This window comes from Leptidea sinapis, chromosome 38, assembly GCF_905404315.1.
Source record: "Leptidea sinapis chromosome 38, ilLepSina1.1, whole genome shotgun sequence".
Lineage (NCBI taxonomy): Eukaryota > Metazoa > Arthropoda > Insecta > Lepidoptera > Pieridae > Leptidea > Leptidea sinapis.
This window is the reverse complement of record NC_066302.1, coordinates 7,738,574-7,759,352: the sequence shown is the minus strand read 5'-3', so window position 1 is coordinate 7,759,352 and position 20,779 is coordinate 7,738,574. Positions and strand designations below refer to the sequence as shown.

The 20,779-nt window shown below is 33.4% G+C and overlaps 1 protein-coding gene across 1 annotated transcript in view; it reads left to right on the top strand.

The window, feature by feature from the left end:
• LOC126975935 (matrix metalloproteinase-2-like) overlaps nt 1–20,779 on the top strand; it is a 273,897-nt gene that overhangs the window by 67,028 nt on the left and 186,090 nt on the right. The window lies entirely within an intron of this gene.

The following is a 20,779-nucleotide window of genomic DNA, read 5'->3' as shown; positions in this document are numbered from 1 at the left end:
AATAACTTCCATCAAACTTCATAAAAATGATTCTATTATCATTTTAAAATTTTTGTTTGCCGCTACTGACAAAAAACAGACAATTTAAAAAAATAACAGGAATATGTCTATAGTGTACCTACTTAACATTATTAATTCAAGGTTACAAGTTATTTTTATTAATTAATAAATTAATCATCAAGACGTCGCCATAGCTTTAAATTTCGCAAAACTTATTATTAACTGCCAAAAAAATTATGATATGAAAAAGTCGACCTTTTCTCGGTTTCTTTTACGGTTAGATTGAAAAAGCAAAGAGCGAATTCATGTTTAAAAAAGCTTAGCATTATTTGATATGCGATATTGAATTAGGGTTTCGCAAAACCAATGCAATAAAGAAAAAATCCGATACAATAGTAACGGGTAAAGTCGCGGCCACAGAATTGTATGCGCCACGTAAAACGCGAAGATTTCAAAATAAGATCTCCTACGAGGTACTCATTTAATTTATAAATCCCAAACAAGTAGAAACAAGAGAAATATAAAGCTAAATATTATTAAATAAAGCTGTATAAAATCTTATAAACTCACAATTTTGAACGCCAATTTTCCACTCGAAGGATTCTTAGTCAGACAGAACTTAAGATGTTGATAATCATAATAGAATTGCTTTTCATATAGAGAAAATAGATTGTTTAGTTCTCTTGGGAGCTGAGAATCTGGTATAAACCTTAGTGCATGCTAAACCAGTAAATAACTGAATGACTAAATTTACGCATGCCCTCATAAAATTGATTAACATGATAAAAAACAAGATCTAGCCACGATACAATACCTAATTGTATTTTTTAGCTGTTCACTGTAATCTTTAACATGCACTTTAATTTATTAAATCGTTATTTCTTATTAAAATAAAAAAAAAATCTGGTAATTTGCAGTCTAGTTCCATGCTTTTTTTTATGATAACAAGGGAAGAGACGAGCGGGACGTTCAGCTAATCGTAATTGATACGCCCTGCCCATTACAATGCAGTGCCGCTCAGGATTCTTGAAAAACCTGAAAAATTCTGAGCGGCATTACATTTGTGCCCGTCACCTTGAGTCTCATTTAACCAGTAATATATCTAGCTATGGCGCCCTTCACACCGAAACAGTAATGCATCCGCATTACTGCTTCACAGCAGAAATAGGCACCGTTGTGGTACCCATAATCTAGTCGACATTTTGTCCAAAGGAACATCCCACTGGTGAAAATGTGCTTTAAATTTAACACAAAAAAGTCGATTATATTTTGTTGCTACGAAACTGTTACAAAAGTAAATGATAACTGGTGATTTTTAATTAAACTACCCACAGCTTTAGCCGCTGCGAATCAGTGACGGCTCAGTTGCTATTTGTTACATCTATTTGTCTCCGTTTAACACAATGTGACTTAAGCTGTCAAATTGACACTGTGTATTCAATCGTTGGTGCACCCTACTCATGTAGCCCATTATAATAATTTGAACCAGTGATGCTGTGACAAGGTCATCTCTTTCACTCTTTAACCAGGTAAAAAGATAACAGGTACGAAAACCACCAAGAACCCGTTAACGTAAGCGCCATATTATTTTTTTTTTAACTTTGACTTGATATTAATGATTTAAGTGAAAATATTTTCTTATTAAGCTGAAGCAAATACAATACAAGTCTATCTGAAGTAAAATATTGTATTACTAGTAAAAATATTAAAAAAATGTCAAGCAATGGCAAACTAACTTCTTCTTCGAGAAAATTTATTTTATTGCTCTTTACCAAACCATAACTTTCAGCAAAGTACTAAATTGCGAGACATTTTTAAGCTGACGAGTTTTTTATTTATTTGTTTTTTGAACACGCTAATCTCCGGATCTACAAGTATCATTAATTGATTCTTTCTCTTTTTGTTTACATTGTTATTTCAGACTTATGGACTCTAGTTTTAAGCAAAATAATCATTGTGATTGGAGGCTCCACTCTTCCCTTACCAAAAACCAATTTACTTACTAGCAATTTAATACATTATTAAAAAGCAGCGTGTATTTTGTGCGAAAGGTTGCAATTTTTTTAATGTTATATATTGCAGAAAAAGTACCGTCTCGTCGTAATTAAATTCTTGTTACCATTGTGATAATATTTTTTTAGAATCGTAATAAGTTTATCAAAAATAAATATTTGCTTATTTATTATTTCATTTTTAAACATATAATAAATTTGATATAAATATATTTCATCTCTTTTGTGTCTAGACAAAAAAAAGAACTTTCTACTCAAAAAAATACTTTTAACACACGCCTGCTTACCTGCTTCCAGGCTTCGTTGTGAACGTAGCCTTAGTCGCGAAAACGTCAGGCGCCGGGAAGACGCATTGACTCACCCGACCTCGTTAAATACTCCAACACTTCCTCGAAATATCCTTTGATATACGATATTGTACTCTATCTTAATACAAATAAGATCTACGCAATTAAAAAATCGACCTAACTCATACTATAACGGCCCATGCAGATGCTCCGTAATTATAACAATCATTCTAAATTCGGAATTCTATTTAAAAACGGGACCTATTTGAACCATCCACTTGTACTTAAGCTAATGTAAACAGTATTAAAACTAACAAATACAGCTTGAGATTAGCTTCGACTTATTGTTTTTTAGTGTTTATTTTAATTATGTGATTATTTTTAAACTAATGTTTAAGACACTCTTTAAGGCATATCTTCTCTTCATAGAGGAATGAGTTCCTACGCTTACTCGCGGTAGAATATTGTGACATAAAAATAATTAAGTCAGAATAAATTCGGTGAGTTTATAGCTAGTTTAAGAGGCATATTAAGGAACAGTGTATATGCTACCCACCAAACCCGATTTTAGGACAAACTAGTCTTTCCTAGGCTAAATCAGTTCATTCGTGATGGGATAAGCCGGTACAGACAAGGTTGAACTAGTTTCTCCTATCAGCCATCGGTTTGTCCATAAGAAATCCGTTTAGCCTAAGCTGAACGAGATGGACCTAACATAAGCAGTACACCTCATGATAAAATGGTTTGTCCTAGTCTCTATTAGTTCTGCCTAGCTAAGAGTCATTTTTGACGAGGCAGACTAGTATAGATTGCATAAGTTGTTTTAGGGGTGGGATTTTTTACTACTTATGAGTTTTAGTTCGAACTGCAGTTATCGTTTTCGCACTGACTTTTGTCCTGCCAGCGTTAGACCGACAGAAATAATTATTTAGAATTCTTAAATCTATGAAAGGCTTGAGGCCAATTTTAAGCCTCTTAAGACAATAAAGAAGATAAAATAATACACAACGATACATGATATAAGCGAAAACCTTATCAAGACAAGATCAATAATACGGTACACAACCATTACTTTATAAATAATAAATTTAAGAAAATTTAATAACACATTTAAGAATAAATAATCAACAAATCGAAGAAAAAAGAGAAGAGAAATATCTAGGCCTCATTTTGGACAGTGATATGGCATGTATTCCACATATCGATAAAGTAAGAACAAAATTATCATCTCTAATTGGTATGTTGCGAAACATTGTCAGATCTATTCCATGCCGTGTCCGATTTACAATTTACAACTCACTAGTTAAACCACACCTATTGTATCTCATAGAAATATGCGGTTGTACTGCAAAGTCGAAATTAGTTAAACTACAGACAACACAAAATAAACTAGTAAAGCTACTGTTTCATTATCCTTACTTAACTTCAACTGAAAAAATCTATACAGAAACAAAAATTATGACAATCAGACAATTATACACACACACTTCATGCTTACTCAATTACAAGGTTTTAAATAAAAAAATTCACACTAACACATCCTTCTTTAAAAAAAGGAATTTAACCAGAACTGTTACACGAAGAGCTAGTCATATTGAGCTGCCAATGGTGAGAAGTAATTATAGAAAACAGACAATAACCTTTGAGGGAGTTCAGATATATAACAACCTGCCCTCAGAAATAAGAAATGCCAAAACATTGACTTCTTTTAAAGCGAGCCTTCAAAGGCACATACTCAGTAATTATGAAATGTTTCAATAACATATGTAGGTTGTTTTATGTCTTATCTGTTTGCCTAACATTCTATTGCATTGTTGTTAAGTACCTACTTTAATTTGTAAAATATTAATTTCTCATGTAAGTGACAATAGGTCTTAATGAGAATAAATTTATATAAACCTAATTATAACATTTATATTACATATAACTTTTAATAAAAACATTATTTCATCCTCTCTTAGTCAACTTCTAGCCTCTTACAGCCACTTTGTGGAAACAATTACGGGCTGCATTTTTTTCGAATCGATACGAGTTTGGAATCTAGAGATCTAGATTTTAGAGCATACGCATCAGTTGACCAGATCTCGCCTCTTCCCATCACGTGACCCTCTTTTGCCCCATGTTTGCCCCCTCTTATATAAACTTAACACATTTAACTCTAGCCGACTTTACCCCAACCATTGATCAGCACGCCTTCAGAAGCTGTCAATCTATTATACTGTGTCTCAGAAATATTTTACGTATAGATATTACTGACAGAGGCACATAGTGGCATCATGTGGTGTGGCACTTAAAGGTACCTCAATTTGACGCTATTCCGACATATTATGTTAATTGGTCATTTATTTTTTTACTCAGAAACAAACAGCTACATAGGTATAACTATATTAGCATAGTAACATTTATTAAGTTCTAGGACCTACAGTTTACTACTTTTGTTAAAAACTGCATCATTAATTATTTCATATAAAACATAAACTTATTATTAATGTAAGTTTTGAAGAGCAACATACCTACATTATAGATTTCTTAGTTTCAATGATTTGTAGAAGCAACATCATTACGTTTAAAAACACGTAAAATAAAATATAAAAAATATTTATAGTAATTTTAACATCTCTTTAACTTCACTTCGATCTCTAATTACAATGTGTCGCTCAAAACGAATACAAGTTATCAGTACAAATGTAACATGTTCAATAAAGCTCAAAGTTTGTAAACAAGGTATCATTGAGTTCGGAAACAGCACTCCTCAGACTCCGGTCAATCACATGAGTGCACTCACATCCAACATAATTATCCTGTGAGGTTTTTACCATAATGGCACTCAATGCTCTTCACAAACTTGTAACGATAATAGGTTTACCCTCATAAATTCCAGAAGTACCTACATCGCAATAAAAGAATTGGTTTGTTTTAGCTACCCTATGGAGTACCTATCAGGATGTGTACGATATAATTGGGTACGATAGTGAATAAATTTCACAAAATACTAAGATGACCCATGAAATTTATTGATATTTTGGGTAAAGGATCTCTGTAATCATTGCATAGGTAGTAGCCACAACATTAGAAACTGTAACTTTAGATTCAAGATATTTTGTCAAGACATGTCTTATAACACTGCAAGTATGTCAGTCGAATTTGGCATAATATTATAATATTTATATGTAAATATGTCGGTCTCAGTGAGTCTTACATCTTACTGCCGTTTGGTGTCGAGACACTTTGCCCGTGGGGCCCAGAGGCGCGGAGAATGAAAACGCAAGCGCGTTTCCAGCAGCATTTTGTTTAACGGATCGACACTAATTTGTTTAAAAACGTTTCCGTCTCTTTCTCACAATTAGGTTTTTGTGTAAGGATAGTTATATTATTATTATGATAAAATCTAATAATTAATATTGTATTGTTAATAAAGGGAAATTAAAGTTATTCCAAATATATATATTTTTTTCTTATCTTACCTTTGTCACTACAGAATTACATGATAGTGAGAATTAATTTTAAACTTAGAATATCTTTACTTCGCGTTTATTAATAACATAGTTAAAGTTTAAATACAGATAAACATAAACAAGTAAATTCAGGTACAAACCATTTCATTCATAAAATATTTTATTTCTTCTTCAAGCATAAGTTAAATTCTATTCGTGTTTTATAGAACATAAGTTTTAATTATGCAATAAATTTAAGTACAACTTAAATTGTAGCAGTCCCTTACTCCATAAAGTTTATCAGTAATTAGATATTATCAGTAATAATCCAGTAGTTAACTTGTTCTTCGAGTAATAAAATTAATGTTAATTTTATTGGTCATTTAATATCATACTATCAAAGTAATCTATATATAAAATTTTCTCTAATCATCTCCTTTCTCGGAATCAGCTCCGTAAAATTGAATAAATTTTTATGTAGAGACAGTTTTACGTTAACTCAGTTAGTTAGAGCACCGGCACGGAACGCCGGATATCGTGGGTTCGAGTCCCGCATCGTTCATAAAAAAATTGTTTTTCAAATTTTATTTGAGTTTTACGTTGTTAATTTTTTTTTTCACTAAACTTGTTTACAAAGCCATCTCGTAGATCTTAAAGGTTTTTCCATTATTGCTGTTAGATAGGCATTAATAAATTAATATCTAATATTTTTATATTAGAGGGGGTAAACGGGCAAGGGGCTTACGTGATTTTTTGAGGACTCTCATCTGATGGAAATTGATACGCCCCGCCCATTACAATGCAGTGCCGCTCAGCATTCTTGAAAAAGCCAAAAATTCTAAGCGGAACTACAATTGCGCTCGTCACCTTGAGACATAAGATGTCGTCTCAGTTGCCCAGTAATTTCACTAGCTACGGCGCCCTTCAGACCGAAACACAGTAATGCTTACACTTTACTACTTCACGGCAGAAATAGGCGCTGTTGTGGTACCCATAATCTAGCCGGCTCCCTGTGCAAAGGAGCCTCCCACTGGTAAGTAATTAGCACTTATAACATTTCAAGCATTTGAGTAACGCAAAAAGTAAGCACTAAATATTCTGTCACAATGAACAAACAAAAAAGTAACTAAATTATTTATATCTCTACTGACTGCTGACATAATTACTCTGATAATAATTGGCAAAATTATAATAACTAGCCGTCGGGTCATTTTCGTATCGTGAGTGAGATCGACAAATTGCCGGACGTAAATCAGCCAATCAAGTGATAGTAACAATGCGTCACATCCGAAACGATTCGTTACAAATATTTGATTGGTTTATTTATTGCCGACAAATATCACATCACTCTAGATACTACAATTGGTACATCAATACCAAAGAATAACTTATAGTACAAGTAGTATAGTAGAAGTGTCTGTATTTGTCATTGGGCGTATTCAGAGACGTGCGAGTTTGAATCCCGTATTGTCCGTTAATTTAGTTTGGTATATAGATTAAATTCGAATAATTAATCGCATTAGGAAGGAAAATCATTAAAAACAAACAAAATATATTAAAAGTAAACGACTAAGTAGATTTTTTTATTATAAGTGTGAATGTAAATTTGTTTGTTACGCTTTCACGCCTAAACCACTGAACCGATTTTGAAGAAATTTAATACAGAGAAAGAATAGTTGCGAATTGCGAAAAAAATAATGGAAGGGTCTTTGTATGGGAATTCGTCATTTTCGGAGATAAAACAATAAACTTTGTATTTAGGCACTTGATAAGTAATAACTTATAAACATTTTCGAAACTTTGACCTACATGTGGATGAAATACCTAGCATATTAAAGTTCACAGGGAAATACTAATAAAGAGACTGTATACAATAACAAGGAATATGCGCTGCATAAAATGAAGAGCGCTGTCAGCAGCGGAAGGAGGAGTTTGTATGTGTATTATAAAAGAAAGAGTATAGTTTGCAAAATATCCTAAAAAATTAAAATACTGCCCAAAGTAACTATTCCACGCGGACGAAGTAGCGAGTAAAAGCTAGTAATATTTATAATTACGATCCTAAGTACATAAAAAAGAACCCCGATATCATAATAAGCATAATTTTGCGACTGGTGTTCCATGATATCTACGCATTATGTTGCTTCGTATGCTTACGGCCGAGAGTAGCGCTTTCAGAACCTAAATCCTATATAGACTGTGACAGCTGTTAATACGTCGAAAAAAAATTAAGTTAAACTCTATTTGGAGCAATACAAGCACACTAACCCAAAGTGAGATACAAATCGCGAGTGTAAGACGTAGCTTGTCACGCACACTAAAGTAATAGATCTGGCCTGTTTTCATCGGTTGTCTTACAGCAAGAGACACTATCTAGACATATATATTATCTAAGCCTATATGATTACTAAACCAAAAGTAAACCATGGTGTAAATGTAAGTAATTATCCAAACATGCATCTAGCTAGTTCAAAATACTTTTGATAACTAAAAACAAATTCAATTTGGAGGTAATAAAATTAAATGCTTAGGAAACATTTAATTTTTTATTCCAAATACAATATTTACTAAAGCTAAATTAGATTCTCGTCATAGATTAAGATAACATTAAACATCTTACATTACTCAGTACCCAGTACTCTGTGAACGGCTGGATCACTTGGCGTTGCGTAGAGACGTCGCTTCATTGTGTGTCTTCTACCGCATTTATCACGGGGAGTGTTCCGAAGAGCTGTTCAACCTGATTCCTGCCGCCGAATTTCACCTTCGCACGACACGCCACAAGTTACGATATCATCCCCACCATCTGGATGTGTGGCGGTCCTCCACAGTGCGGTTTTCAAGGAGCTTTCTTCCTCGTACCACGAAGCTGTGGAATGAGCTTCCTTGTGCGGTGTTTCCGGGACGATACGACATGGGTACCTTCAAGAAAAGCGCGTACACCTTCCTTAAAGGCCGGCAACGCTCTTGTGATTCCTCTGGTGTTGCAGGAGAGTGTGGGCGGCGGTGATCACTTAACACCAGGTGACCCGTACGCTCGTTTGTCCTCCTATTCCATAAAAAAAAAAAAATTACTACTCATGTAGGTAAATCCTAGATTATTAGTTCTAATAGCTACTGGTATAACATAAGATTAGGGTAAGATGAACAGTTTCACCCGTATGTAGTGTTGCGATTCAGGTTTATTAATATTTAAATAAATTTATCGTAACTCTTATTTATTAGATTTTGCGCATATTAGAACATAGAAATCATGGACACTCATCATAACCAGAGATGTCTTTGTTTGCTATTATTTAAGCAACGTTCGGGCGACTCTACTCAGGACTTCCCGCTTGCAAGACTTAGCTGAAAGACATCGTTTCTCAAAATAGATTTACTCAGAAATATTTTAATGTAAGCTGGACAAACACTCTTACACGTAAAACGAAAGCGAAAGAAAGTTTTTCTCTGGGAACACTTTCCCAGATCGATAAAGTATATATAAAAAAGCGGCGATTATTTATAAAATGGTTGTGTGTCCAAATATTACATAAAAAAAATATAGTTTGTTTGTACTTCAGGCCCACTCAAGATTACACAGAAAACTTTTTATTTACCATTCTTAAAGTTCAAGAGGACCTGTTTTTATTGTTTATAACTTTAATATACAGACGGAAGTTATAATGGCTATTGCAAAGCTTGGTAGGTGTGTGAATGTAGCAACACAAATAGTTTGAATCTGTGGTTAGTAAAATTTCATTGTCACTTATTATGCTGAGCACAAAAAGATAATTGTTCAATGCAACAAAGAACTTCAAGTCCTCATTTATACAAAGATATCTTATAATTACGTTGTCTTACAGACATATTACTTGCTTTTAGGCGAGCAAATTTTTTTACGTTACATTTATTTAGAGTTAATAGAATAAGTACCTACCACATAACATAAATTAATTTAATTCACGTTTGCTGTTACGCAGATAAAGGTACTAGAAGTAATATTAAAAACCAATATAGCCAATACAATATAAATGGAAATTGAAACGAAATGAACAAATATTTCATTTTTTAACGGCATCTGCAGCTAAATGTTATAAGCAATCCGACTAGATAGAGCCTCTAGCTGTTAGGCATCGCATGAAAACAGTACAGGTTTATAACTTTAGAGTGCATGACAAGCTACGTCTTACACCCGCTGTATACAGGTGTGTCACTTTGTTCTAGTGTACGATAGTTGCTGAAAGTAGAGGTTAACAGTTTGCCCCTATGTTTTTCAACGTGTTGTCACAGGTATATCTAGACGTATAAATTGTCTAAGCCAGCAAAGCCATTGTATTATAGAACTAACAATTATTAATTTTAATTAGTTCCATTTAAAACAGAAACCTGCAGAAAAATGCCTCTGATCTTGCACTAATTGTACTCTTAATTACTGTGACAGAGCACCTGAAATTACCAGCTACTTTGATCTTGACAGTACCAATATCTGATATAAATCGTGCCACTAAAGAAACGATTGTAAAATGGCGACCACTTATGATTCGCTCTCACTAGTACATGTAATATCATCTATCTTTCATCACTGTTTCGCTATCAGTCCCATTTGTATCGCCTACATTTTTGTATCGTTTCTTTATTGGCACGAATTATACCAATAATATTGTGTGTATGAAAAGTTGTCCGGTAATGATTAAGCTGACAGAGCATCTAAAGTTATTCAAGACTTACAAAACAAGAAACATCTACCTGTTTCATACCAGCACACGCTGCAACAGTTTCTGCCAGTCATTGACTTAAGATGTATTGATGTTCTTATCGATAAAAAATCACTTAATTGCAAGGCTTTGTGTAAAATATGAGATTATTTAAGAAATAAAAATTATTCGGGCTGATATTCTGCCAGTTTTTTTGAAGGTAAACGAATAAGCGCAACATGAGAGATATCACAACAGCGCTGTTGTCTTTTTAAGTTTGACAGACAGACAGTTTGGTTGCACGTGGAAGAAAGTTCTTTAGAAAAAGGGAAGTAAGCCTATTCATGGATGATATTTTACTTTGTTGCATATGACTCAGAAAGCTACAATACGCATCAAAACTGTATTATCATAACTCCGGAAACAACAATCAATCCAAGTTTTGTTTCTCATTTTTATGTTCCTGCGCTGCTCTTGACCGAAGCTAATGATATAGCGGATTGTTTTTTGTTAATACAATTTAAATTAACACTTCATATTTTCATTTCCGTTTCATATCTGTCTTTATTTACGTTTACTTCTTTTGATCCTTCAGACTTACCAGTTTCAGGTAATACATGATTTGATGTGATTATGACTACTTTTTATCTATTTACAGATTATTTAGTAACTACTTCTTAGATTTTAATATTTTTTCGATGAAAATAATGCCTTGACAATGCTGGATGCACTCTGTTTTGCCGATTAAACTCAGATTAGTGCCTACATCTAACTACCTTCACGTCGGACTCTGTATTAATATAGAATATTGTATTCAATTCATAATATTACACTATTTCTCAACAGGAAATAGAGTTTCATCTCCTTCAAATTGTCTATCTCTGTTCAAAACAATCCAACGCGTGTGTGTTTGTCAACTCGACACTGGTTTGGTTGATTTGGATTATTTTTTGTACATTCCTATTCGTCAATCATGTTAGAAACAACAACAAAACGAAGTACTTTTTTAGTAGCTTTCGTATTTCTGTCTCTTTTCTTAGTAATACTTGAACGGTACGTGATACGTAATTCTCGAGAGATTATTTTTTTTGGTATATTTGGTATGATTTGGATATCTAACATTAAGCCGGATGAAATGTGGTACATTGTAACAGAGTTGTCTTTACTTACAGTTTTTTGTGTAGTATTTACCTATTTGTTCCTTATATACTTCGAATCAATATAGTAGAATGAATACCTCGTTTGTGACATCACACTTTTATCTCGACAAATCATTTGATAACGGCGAATTTCAATTGAAAATGCAATTAACTATGTATCTAATAACTTTACTGCTAGTAATGTTTATGTAGTAAAACAAAAACCTCTTATTTCATGCTTGTGCGGACATCCTGTGGAAAATATCCATTTTTTAACTACTTGTAAAGTTAAAGCCTTTGGACTTAGACAATTTATACGTCTAGATAGAGCCTCTTCCTGCTAGACAACTAATGGAAACTGGCAAGGGTTATTACTTCAGTGTGCATGAATTACTCAAAATAGAGGTTAACTGTCAACCTCAATTTTTTTCGAAGCTTACACAGCTGTAAAAGTCTATCTAGACGTATAAATGATCCAATGGACATAAGAGGTTATAATTCTACAGCGACTGTAAGTGTAATTTACCCACGTGGCTTAACAATGAACAATTATAATGATATTCGATCTATTCTTGTCAAGTCAGTGAACTTTATAAGCCGAATTGTCCCGCCCGTCTGTAATGTCCACAATAATTAATTACGCTACTTTACTGCTAAGGGACTTTAATAATGCCCAAGGACTATTCCAATTTATAACAAGTCCCTAACAAAGTCCAGCGGACAATTAATAGTTTAGATAAACTGCAATTTATCATCGCTGCACTAATCCGTTGTGACTAACATAATGTAGTGCAAAGGTTAATAATGCATTCGACAATTCAAATGAAAATCTATTATGAACGACTCTTGATGACAATACGAAACTTAATCATCCAAATGTTTTTATTAACAGACTATATTATTGGGAGTGGGTTTTCAATGATTGTATTGGAAACTTAGAACATTATAAGTCCCTTTCCAATGTTTTATTAATTTTTCTGGTGGTAATCTTATATATTTAAATAAAAATTTTAAGATCTAGAATGCCTGACTGCATCTGCTGTATTCGACGCAATAATTAAATTGTTGCCAGGACGATAGGCATTTAAATTCAAAATAATATTTTTTTATATTGAAAGTAGGATATGAACAATCACTTATTGAATCATAGTATCACCCATTCGGAAATTCATGCCTTAGACCAGAGAAGAACAAGCGCAGAAAACTCAGCGGGCTTCTGTTTTTTAATACAATCAGATTTATAATTTAAATAGCCGGACGGGGCAGCGGTCGCTCCATTCCCCTGACATACCATTCTGTGGTATCATCATTAAGAAAGTCATTTATGTAATAGTAACGTTTACCATGCAAACGTCTTTTAACAATTCTTTTGTATTTTGTAACACTTTCTGGGATCATGTAAAAACATATACATCTCCACACCAAACACCTACTAACTCGACTTTGCCGAGTAGCAGGCATAACAAGTTTATGTTTGTTGCTGTATAATATATTACCTTACAAAAATGCACGTATCTTCCTGTGATTCATCTGGTCATTCATCTTACGCTCGTTTATCCTGCTCGCCCATAAAAAAAAATGTCAACATTTTATCTGACTAGAATCAATAATGATATTTTTTTTATCATTTCCGCCTACTAACAAGTTGTCCGAATTATTGTACCGTGAGTAAAGTTCATAACTGTTTATATTACGTGTACATTTAAATAACACTTCGCAGATCTTCGACACAGCTGACCTAGCAACGTACCTTGTTTATAAAACTGTAAATCAAATCTGCGATCGGTCGACGACTTCGGGTTTTTTTTACCAAAGAAACGCCTTTGCAATTAATTAGTTGTAATATAATATAACTGTATGTCAGTTGCGAGTCCCAAGTAGGCTTAAATGTGTTATCATATATTTATCCCTGAAAGACTTAAATTATATATCAATAATATAGATCGACTCCGTGGTCCGTTGACTCTCACGGCGGTATCTCTTGGTTCGTTTATCATTCGACACGTACCAATGGGGTTTCAGTTTTTGATTTCATCATCATTATTTCGGCTGGAAGACGTCCACTGCTGGACAAAGACCTCCCCTAAAGATCGCCATTACGATCGGTCCTGCGCTGCCCTCATCCATCCTACTCCGGCGATTTTGACCAGATCATCGGTCGATGATGAGGATGGTAATATAGATGGTATATAACTACTGGTTTCTTGCGAGCGGCTGTCACCTTTAAGTTTACATGACAATTACTACGTACGATAACAACACTCCGGATATTGTGCAGAAATCGTGCGCGAAATGACGCAATTACGAATAAGTTAAGAATGTTATAGTGTAAAAAAAAGGATTTATTCGAACAAAACAAAACGTAAAACTATATTTACAATACTATTTATTATAGACTACATTAAATTAAAAGTATCATTACGGGGAAATGTACTTAGAATACTGGCAGCAAATAGTGAATAATGATAACCATATATTTTATTTTCAATAAAACCGCAATTTAGTTACTTATTAATAACATAATTCGGTAATACAGATTCACCCTCAATTGTTTACAAAAAGTGTTAATTTTTTATTGTTAACAATATATAAATAGACAGAATGCCACTTTATTTAAATGAATGCGGACAAAAAAGAAAGGCGGAGGCTCTGCAATGAAAAAATCGATTTATACGAATAAAACATCTCGGCAAAGAATATCTGAGGAGAAACAGGAACGATGACATCGCTGTGGTCTTGCTATAAAGAACATGATCTGCCGTATAAGGGTGCATGAGGGAATGACCTCATTGAACCTTTTTCTATTTCACGACGCTTTTGGGTACGCCACGGAAAAATAAGAGTATCTACCCAAGTAGAATATCTTAGATGTGTACTGCGTCAAAATTTTCATTGCACTTATTATTTTTCGTACTTAAAATTAGATATACAGGATGAAAGATAACAACTTCCTAAAAGTGGAGGTTGCACTGAAAATTTCCAAAATTAAAAATAAATTATGTGATGCACATTACTTTAAAATGCAAAGCAATCAGTCCGTTTTACAATCATAGTGCTATGTTATTATATTTATTAATAGTCCCTAAAATTAAAAAAAAAACATATGAAAATTAGACAGCTTTGATTCAGTTATAGAGAGCTCTACGAACCCCTTTTGTATTCGGAGGTTGTCTGGTTACAACCTGTATATTAATATGAGTATAACAGTTGTTCATTCATTTCTTAATCAAGTAATGCACTACCACCAAAAACGTCAAGTGCGAGTTTAACTAACGCACGGAGTGTTCCGTAGGTACTTACTATTAATTGATGACACTAAACAAACACTTAGTATATCCTTCAGAAATACTTTTCTAAAAGAAAGTTTTTTATTCACATAGCGACCAATTTGACAAACACACGGACGGACCGACAACTAAGTATTCTTGATAGGATTACCGTAACATACTTAGGTTCTCTAATAAAGTAACAATGAAACAATAATATTTATTCAGCACTTGGGTATTTACATACATAACGTACAAGATCTCAGCGTTCATTAAATGTTTTTGCTATTTTTATATTTAGGGATAGCCTTAATAATAAAATATATATGTTTGTGCCCCCTCCACCCCCTTGGGTCACTACAACACAACCACACACTGCTACAGAAATTCTCCAGCTGACCTTTCCTATATTTTTATATCTATCTACCAATAATGTTATAATTACATTTGTAAATACAAATTTGAATAGAAAACCACGTTTTATTGATATTAAACAGATTCCCATGATAATAAATGAAGCCAATCAATCAAAATTGTATGTACATTCAATAGAATAAACCAATAGAGACATGATTTGCTATTTTCTCCCCTGGGAAACAGTCTATCTATCATGTCTGTGTTTTCAATATAATCCACCGTGATATAAAGCCAGGTTCACATTGTAATCTGAAGTGAACATACTGTCATTATTTAGAATATCATTGTTAGCATTCCAATAAAAAAAATAGATCTATGTCAACATTATTAAATCGTTAGCAGTCGTAAATATATTTTTCAGTCTGTTTGTACGTTCGTGTACGCTTATCTCATAAACGGCTGAACCGATTTGTATGATGTAACATCCTCATATTAAAATTTATTTAGTGTACAATGTCTTACTTATAAATACCACAGATAACACTTAAAAAGAATTATATTTGATATAGTCAAATTCAAATAAACTTTTGAATGGTAACTATAAATATTTCTTTTAAATTAATGAATCTACCATATTATGTTCGTAAAAAGTTGAGCTCGTGAGAAAAACATACAAGAAACTCAACGGCCTAATTTTTGGAGTCGGTGTCGTCCAAGATAGGTTTGTAACTACATACATAGTTATAGGTGAGATGTGCTTGAGTCGTGAGGAGGCGAGAACGGGTCGCGGCGGAAGGACACCGATTCCAAAAATAACAATAATCGTAACTAGAATTAGATTTATTAATTAGATTGTAAAAAAATACGCAATTATTTTTATACTTTTTAGTGCATATTATATGTATTGTTTTGGAATAGTGTTTTTGAAGACGGTTGTTTTATTTTGTTAATTTTTTTTTATTAATCGCAATAATTACATCGGATTGAATCATATTATAGCAGTGGTCGGTGTTATACGGACGCTCATTAAAATATTATGATTATTTAATGACTGTCAATGTGGATACAGCTTAAGAATAGAAAATAATATGAAAGGGCCTAAATTATAAAGAGGTAGGGGTTGGCGTGTTCCAGCATTAAAGGATAAGCTATCAATATCCAGGGTAAGGGCCTGTAATTAAAGGCCAAAGCACTCTCTTAAATGTATTTTAGCATTCTTTGTGATTTACTTTAGATATTCTTCACATGCATATAATACTTTATTTTCTTTTGCTGTGAAACTTAAGATATATTTTTTAAACTTTAATATTTTTAATTACAAACTATGTAGATAGTGTAGCTAAGGTTAGAATAGCTAAACTAAGATTTTATGAAAGGTAAGCGTTGGACAGGAGACTTAGATAATCTTGTTGAAAGTAATTTATTTTCCATTGAGGATTTTAATTTTATAAAATGCCTTGTCATATGTTTTTTTCAAAGAATTCTACTGCTTAAGATTACAGCTAAAATTATACAGCTTAAAATTATTTAATTAAATAAAGTTATAAAATATTTTGCGTAAAATTTACTACTAAATTAACGAAAATAATATTAATTTTATAATTACTTGGTGTCAATCTTACGTGTAAGCGTGGCAATCTAATCCAAATCTGAACAATAAGCCATAGAGTAGCATTTTAATAACATATATTAAAAATCCAATTATGACAAAATTACAACACAATCACATTTATAATCTAGGCTTTATCGCGTTTGTTTTATAAATGCAATTATTCAACATTTATAATCTTAAGTTAAGTATTAAATGAAATGGAGACGCTAATATATCACCTTGCGAATATCTGTATTTTTATATTTTTTATTATCCAGGCATTATATTTGCACATTAGTACATATTATAGGGTAGAGGAGATCAAGATGTGTGCTATCGAACAGGTTAATACAAATTTTATCCTTTTCAGATATTGACAGAAACTCCTAGTTCCATAAGTGTCATGCCCTAAAGGTGACAAGTATATCTCTATCTGAGGGAGTTCTACCAAACTGTGAAATGCACTTACTTCTACAGTTTCCAGGAGCATTAGAACCTTGAAAAGTATATGCTTCCTTAAATACCAGTGACGCTTGTATGATTCCTTTGGTGTCGCAAAGATCTTGGGCAGCAGTGGTTATTTTAAATCTTGGGTTTCCGTATATTCCATAAAAAATTAAATATGACAGATACATTTTGTGATCAAATAAAAAGTAACAGATTTTGTTGTAGTAAGCGGATGCCGTCTCCATACTATTAAATACTCAAAGTTTATTTAAAAGAAACAAAATAACAGAAGTAAAATAAGTTTGCGTGCCGCCAACATTTAAGATCAGATCTTAAGATTAATTCGCTGAATGTCTAGTGTTATTCAAGACATGATTGCGATCCAGTGTGCAATACAGTGGCTTTTAACACAATGTTTATCGTTTAAAGTATAGAATAAATTTTACCAGGTTTAATATAGCTGTTGCAAAAGTATTTTGCTTAAGATCTCTTAACATTATTTGCGCTTCTTCTCAGTAGGCTTTTTTATGGAAGAGGAGGAAAATCGAGCGAGGACACATGATGTTAAGTGATCACTTTCTTTTGCAACACCAGGGGAATTATAGGAGCGTTGCCGTTTCCTTTTTCGAACGCAGTTATCTAATAATATGTCAATGACTAGGTATTCGTTGTAACTGTAGGTAATAAATCATTATTAATTACAATTAATTCACATCAGATCATTAATAATATATTATTAAAGGTATAATATTAATTAATTTGTTATTTTAAAGTGATTTCCCAAACTTCTGTTCCAATTTTAATTATACAAATTAAAATTGTAACCAAAATTTATTGACGATGCGGGATTCGAATCCGCGCCTCTCGGGGCTCGTCAGAGCGCACTTACCAATTGGTGGTATGCCTTGTTCAACTCGCAGGTTGTGGCTTCATCTACAGGATCTAATTTACAGATGATAACCTGCTCAACCACAATAATTGCATATTAGGCAATTGACTTGAGAGACTTTTAAATCTAAACAAATTATTTATTTCTTCTACATTATCAACTATTCTATAGTAAACATTATTTGTCAAAGTAGCTTTAATATATTTCTTTCATTCATGTTTTTTATTTATGAAAATAATTAACGAGGCGAGCAGGAGGCACAGCTGATGGTAATGCGTTAAAATGCAGTGCCGCTCAGGATTCTTGAAAAACCCCAAAAATTCTGAGTGGCAATACAACTGCGCTCGTCACCTTGAGACATAAGATGTTAGGTCTCATTTACCCAGTAATTTAGTGAAATTACTTTTTTTATTTATGTTTTTCTTTTGTATATATTAATTAGCTAGTGAGCTACGGCGCTCTTCAGACCGAAACACAGTAATGCTAACACATTACTGCTTCACGGCAGAAATAGGCGCCGTTGTGGTACCCATAATATAGCCGGCATCCTGTGCAAAGAAGCCTTCCACTGGTAAATTACTGATTAGCACTTTCAGGTATTTTATGGCAAACGTGAACACTAACAATAGGTCTTGAAGGAACCCTTTTTTCTAGCTAACCAGCTAAATATACTGGCAGACAAAAATCTATAAGGTAGTATTTAAGATGGGTATTGTTTAGAACACACAGCAAGTATTCATTAAAAATATTCAAGGTAGAATCATTACTTTGTTATATTTATCTTAATATTTTAAAGACTTAGATAGTATTACCAGTAAAAGTTAAAAGTAACTAACTAATCTGTCTATCATAAATGAATAATAATATTGACCGTAAAATCTGCAGTACAAAGTTGAGAATTTCAGAAGTTAAGTTGCTCGGGTATAAAACGATTTCCGAATAAGTAGACGCATTACAGCGCCAGATGTTGATTCAGTTCATACTTTTACCAACAACTTACGAAGTCAAACAGTTTTATGATCAACTCTCAGAGGTATCATACTTAGCCTAAAACGAGAAAACTCTTTGCAATAAACTGCTAAGCATGTTCTCGAAGTTTCCTAATTATATTTTGTGTCTAGTGACTTTTAAATTGCAGTTAGTGATTAGTTGTTAATCAACTTATGTATTTCATGTAACGTCTTTTGAGAAGAAATAAAAGCTATTTTCTTCTCTCGGTCGTGTTCTTCATTGCTAAAGGTCTTATCCACTCTGTTCAACGGCCTGGGTTACGGTTTCTCCACTCAGACCTGTCCTCGGCTTTCATCTCTATGCTACGGTCACTTGCAGACTAGTAAAGGTAACTTGGTACGACCACTGGGAAGGAGATCAGCCGCGTGATCGTTTTCTTTTTCAATTTGCCTAGCATTATCAACTCGTCCAAGCTCTCTCGGAGACACACTGATAGGAGTTTGTTAATAGTCACAAATTAAATTTCAATGTTAGGGATATCACTTTAAAAATAACTAATTAAATTACAAACAAGATTTGAAAGAGCGACATCTCAAGTCAATTTCCTAATATGCAATTATTGGGGTTGAGCAGGTTATCAACTGTAAAGTAGATCCTGTAGATGGAGCCACAACCTGAGAGTTGAACAAGACATACCATGACATGAACTTTAAAATGAACATCTCACTACTGGCGTTCTTTTTCCTCCAAAGTCCTTGAATGGCGACCACGTATCGGAAGACGTAGTATTATTAGGCCCTCAACAAGATGGATCGACGGTATGGTCAAGATCGCCGGAATAGGTTAGATGAGGGCAGCACAGTACCGATCGTCACGGCGATCTTTGGGGGAGGCCTTTGTCCAGCAGAGTACGTCTTCCGGATGAAATGATGATGAAAATGATAAATGGACAGACACCGATGGAAGCAGATCATAAGACGAATCACTACACTAGCATTTCCATCGACCGCATAAGCCTTCAAATATTACTGTGCTCTTGCTGTCACACTGGCAAAAATTTGTACCTTTTATGTAATAAGGCCTTCATCGCACTCAGATAGCGGCATGGATGGGTACCATTAAATTAAAAGAAACAAAGTTTATTTTTAAATATAAGATGTTATAAAACAATAACTTATATTCCAGTCCAATCGGGTATCTATTGGGTATTTTCTCACGCACTCGGTGCGGATTCAAGGAATAGTAGTTGCGGCGAATTAAACCTGCATACTCGTGCTTGGCTTCTAGATAAGTTGCATCGAATTCCAACCTACCAGATTTTTTGCAAGAATGCCACATCAATAAGCAATTTATGTATTTTTATATGCTGTATGTTAAATATATCGTTGTCAATATTATTATTATAAAACTTTTCTAAATCTTTACCAAAGTAGGTATGGGGTTCGTAATAACTGGCCGAATTGATGGAGAATTAGACGGATAAGATGAAGAATTATTGGTGAGAATTTGCAGATTGTACATATTTTCAAACAAATAGAATGTGGAAAATATTTTTTTACGCTTTAACACCGCCGAGACTCTTATTACTTAGAATCCGTTATTCGTCCGCGTATCTGTCTGTCAACGGACTCTACATCTCTCGCACCATAGTCACTATAGTAAGACGTCTGAAATTTTGGAAACAATTTGCTACTGCCGCTAAAAAAACTAAATAAAACAAAACAAGAAGG